At 35.5% G+C, this 5,141-nt stretch overlaps 1 pseudogene; it reads left to right on the forward strand.

Annotated features, from left to right (window-relative positions):
- The first annotated feature begins 329 nt into the window (after positions 1-329).
- The window catches only part of LOC102820085, an 8,530-nt pseudogene continuing 3,718 nt past the window's right edge, over positions 330-5,141 (forward strand).

Consider the following 5,141-nt stretch of genomic DNA (forward strand, 5'->3'; position numbering starts at 1 on the left):
CTCAGATTATTTTGAAAAAAATATGATCCAGTTATAAAGAGTTTACAATTAATCAAATATTTTTAAAAATATAAATAGTATCTTTTTTCTTATTACAAAAATAATATATTCACTTTATGAAGATTTCAGGGAAACACAAAATAATTAATAAACCACCAATAATTTCACCATGTAGAAATAACTTCTAGTAACTTTTTGTTATAATTCTTCAAAAAAATTTTGCTACCTTTGTATTTTTCAATTGCTTTATTGAATCACAAGCTTTAATATTCAATGCAATGCAGGGCAGTGGGATATAGACACTAAAGAAGCAGAAGGGAGGCCAGAAGATGCTGCAACATTTAGAGCCAAGACAAGTTTCATGTTATAAATCAAGTAAGAGTTTAAAAGCAGTTGAAGGCATGATACCATCTGCTCTTATTCCAGATGTATCTAAGTAAGAAACAGGAAGTTTTTCTTGTGAATATGCCTTAGAGTATATAAAGTAATGTAAAAGAAAAAACATGGAATCTCTCATTTTAAAGAGACATGGAATTGGAATAGATGATCCTATTAAGGACCCCTGGTGGCACAGTGGTGAAAGCATTTGGCTACTAAACTAAAGGTTGGTGGTTCAAACCTACCTTCCTTGAGAGAAAGATGTGTGTGCTTCAGTAATGATTACAGTCTTGGAAACCCAATGGGGTATTCTACTCCATCCTATGGGGCCTCTATGAGTTGGAATTGATTCCACAGGAATGGGTTTGGCTTTTCTCAGTTTGACTTTAAAACTAAGCACTTTTAAATTTAAAAATCCCAGTGCTAGCAAATTATTACCTAATTTACATTCTATATTTTAAAAATTTATGAACTTATATGCATGAAAATATGTCTTTTATAAATATTAATGATAGTCTGAAATGTTAAGTATGTGATTGTTTTCTCAGTGATTTCTTTTTGTCATTGATCCCTTTAGACATCTAGTACTTGCTTCATTTATCACTTAATAATTGTTGGACCCTATCATGTTGTAGCCAGAGTGCTCCTTGGATGCCAGGTTGGCCAAACTTCATCTGTCATACTTGAGACATATTATCAGGAGGCACCAGTTGCTGGAAAAGGATATCATGTTTGGTAAGATCAGAGAAAAAGAGGAAGACCACCACTGAGATAGATTAGCCAAGTGACAGCATCGATGGACTCAAACATAGCAACAGTAGTGAGGTTGGCCCTGGGTCGGGCAGTGTTTCCTTCTGCTATGCATAAGGTTGCTCATATATGCCAAGAAATATGTAAGACAGATACCTGACCAAATGATTGGAAGAGATCTATATTTGTGCCCATTCCAAAGAGAGGCAATTCAATGTCATTGGACAATAACATGAAAGTAAATTTTTGCTAAAGATAATTTTAAAATGACTGCAGTGGTACATTTACAGGGTGCTGTCAGAGGTCCAGGCTGGATTCAGATGGGAATGCGGAATGAGCGAGAACATTGCTGACATCAAATAAATCTTGGTTGAAAGCAGAAAATACAAGAAAGATGTTTATCTGTGCTTTATTGACTATGCAAAGGCTTTTGATTGTATGGGTCATGACAACTTAGGGACAACATTGCAGAGAATGAGTATTCCAGAACACTTAATGGAACTCATGAGAGTCTTGTACATAGACCAAGAGACAGTTGTTCAAACAGAGCATGGGGACACTAAATTGTTAAAAATTAGTAACTGTGTGCATCAGGCTTGTATTTTTCACCATACTTGTTCAATATGTATGCTGAGCAAACAGTCTAAGGTGTTGGATTATGTGAAGAAAGTGTGGTACCAATAAGAAAGCAAGAGATCATTAAGAAGACAAGAAATAAGGAAAAGACAAAAATGGATGTCAGAAGAGATTCTAACACTAATTCTTCAGTATAGAGATGCTAAAGCAAATGGAAGAAGTGAGGAGCTACAAGAGCTGGACAGAAAATTTTAAAGATCATCTCAAGAAGACAAAGTCAAATATTATAATTAAATGTGCAAAGATGATTAAAAGAATATACAAAATCACTGTACCAAAAAGAAAAAGTTGATGTTCAACCATTTCAAGAGGTAGCAAATGATCAAGAGTCAATGATTTTGAAGGAAGACGTCCAAAGTGCATTGAAGTCATTGGCAAAGAACAAGGCACCAGTAATTGGTGGTGGTGGTTATGTGCTGTGGAGTCAGTTCCAACTCATAGAGACCCTGTACAGAGTTTTTGAGGCTGTAAATTTTTACAGGAGCAGAAAGCCTCATCTTTCTCCTGTGGTACAGCTGGTAGTTTCGAACTGCAGACTTTGCGGTTCACAGCCCAATTTGTAACCACTATGCTACCAGAGCTCCGGTAATTGATGGAATACAAATTGAAATCTTTCAACAAAGTGAGGTGACACTGGAAGCACTCACTCAACTATGCCAAGAAATTTGGAAGACAACTACCTGGCCCACTGACTGGAAGATATCTGTATTTGTGCCCATTCCAAAGAGAGGTGATGCTATGGAATGTGCAAATCATCTGATAATACCATTGATATTGCTTGTGGAATACAATTTTAATAAAAGGTAATATAGAAACAGAGAACTTCCAGAGGTTCAAGCCAGATTCAGAAGAAGACATGAAATAAAGGATATCATTCTGACATCAGATGGATCTTGGCTAAAAGCAGAGAATACCAGAAAAATGTTTAACTGTGCTTTATTGACTATGCAAAGTCTTTTGATTGTGTGGATCATGACAACTTTTGGACAACATTGTGAAGTATGAGTATTCCAGAACACTTAATTGTACTCACGAGGATCCTGTACATAGACCAAGAGGCAGTTGTTCAAAGAGAACAAGGGAACACCAAATGGTTTAAAATTAGGAAAGGTGTGTGTCTGGGTGGTATTCTTTCACCATATTATTCAATTTGTATGCTGAACAAATATTCAGAGAAACTGGATTATATGAAGAAAAATGGGGCACCAAAATTAGAGGAAGACTCATTAACAACCTGCAATATGCAGATGATACAACCATCTCCAAGCATTCTAGCATCTTAAGCTATGGTTTCAATTATGGAGCAGAAGATGAGGCAACCCTAACTGTTTTTGTTGTTAGGTGCCATTGAGTTGGTTCTGACCCCTAGCATCTCTATGTACAACAGAAAAAAGTAGTGCCCAATCCTACACTATACTAAGTTGCTGCTACACTTGAGCTCATTGTTGATACTAATGTGCCAATCTATTCCTTTGGGGGTCTCCCTCTTTTCTGCTGTCCCTCCACTGTACCAAGCATGATGTCCTTCTCCAGGGACTGGTCCTTTCTGATAACATGTCCAAAGTATGAGAGATGAAGTCTAACCATCTTAGCTTCTAGGAACATTCTGGTTTGAAGGAATTGCTTCAAATACAGATTTGTTAGTTCTTCTGGCAGTCCACGGTACCTTTAATATTCTTCTCCAACATCATAACTCAAATGCATCCATTCTTCTATGATCTTCCTTTTTCAAGATGGAACTTTCACTTGAATATGAGGCTATTGAAAATATTATGGCTTGGGTCAGGCGCACTTTAGTCCTCAAACTGACATCTTTTGAATACTTTAAAGAGAACTTTTGTACCAGTTTTGCCTTATGCAATGTGTCATTTTGATTTGTTGACTGTTGCTTTCATGAGTGTTGATAGTTCTGTACCTATACAAATCCTGAGCCACAAATAGGATAATAAATGGTTGTTGTCTTACAAGACTATGCTTTGGGTTAGTTTTGAGAGTACAGAAGGTATTGCTAAACCCAGTGAACAGATAAGAAAACAGACTCAGAGGGTCAATTTATTTTCCCCAAATACATAATGGTAAAGTTTATAAGAGGTAAAGTTGTGATTTACAAGTATATCTGGACTCCAAAGTCTATGATTTAAATACTATACAAACTTTATTCCAAATTCAGTTAAACTTTGACACACACACAAATATATATATGCATCCAAGAGTAAAATCTACTATCCATGGTAGAAAATTGAAGCTCCAAAAGCTTAAAAAGCTTATAAACTCTTTTGTGGGGTTACTGGAAGAGCAAGAATTAAAGCATGGTACATCCTGGTATGATGCTGTGGGCTAATGTGTTGGACTGCAAAGTCAGTTAGAACAGCAAGGTAGGCAGCTTAAGCTCATCAGCCACTCCTAGGAAACCCAATACAGAGTTGCTATGGCTTGAAATCTACTCAACGGCACTTTGCAGCAACAACATTTTAATAATACATTCAATGAACTTTATTCCTGACCCCCTTGCCTTTTTTATCCTCCTGTTGTCAAATATCTAACTCTCATGCCAGGTAACCATATACTTGTATTATAGTAATTTTTCTGCATTCGGCCATAAAAAAAAATACTCAATATGTCAGATCTGAGATCCCCTCAAATTCATGTGATTTAAATACAGAAGAGTAGATTCGTTTCCTAAGTGAACTAATCTTAAAGTCAATGTTTAGAGAAATAATAGGAGATGAACATTTAAAATAGGTAATAACTCTGCCTTAACTAAAGACTTATAATAGAAATGTCTGAAGTGCTTAGTCAGAAGGGAATTGCACTAATCTAGTGGAGATGAATTTAAAAGAGATAAAGGTAAATTCTAATAATGTCCAAAGTAATGTAGATGTCATTAAAAAATAAAACAGTGGGTACTTTTTAAAGTGATAATTGAGATTAAGCAGCTTTCCCTTATAAATGAATAGCCACAGGGCAGTTTCTTAAAAGGTAAACCTATACTTATTATTTTTAGTTTTAAATGATTTACATTACATGGAATTATATTTTCATGCAAAGAACAAAAAATCCTGGTTTTAAGAGAAGCTTTTTGTAAAGACCTTAAAAAGTGGTTGGCATGTAGTGAAAAACATTAGATATTTGTGAAAATTTTTCAGAGAATGAATAAAGGACACCAGTGGATTTAATTTAAATATGATACAACAGTTTGAATTATTTCCTGGCAACAATTATGTAAAAAGCAAGAGTTTCACACCAAAAGAAGCTTGTTTTCTTAGATGATTTTTTTTAGGACTACAATCATATTTAAGGAGCTCTGGTAGCGTTGTTGTTGTTGTTGTTGTCAGGTGCCATCGAGTCGGAACCGACTCATAGCGACCCCATGCACA

Source organism: Chrysochloris asiatica, unplaced genomic scaffold, assembly GCF_000296735.1.
Source record: "Chrysochloris asiatica unplaced genomic scaffold, ChrAsi1.0 scaffold00274, whole genome shotgun sequence".
Classification (NCBI taxonomy): Eukaryota; Metazoa; Chordata; class Mammalia; order Afrosoricida; family Chrysochloridae; genus Chrysochloris; species Chrysochloris asiatica.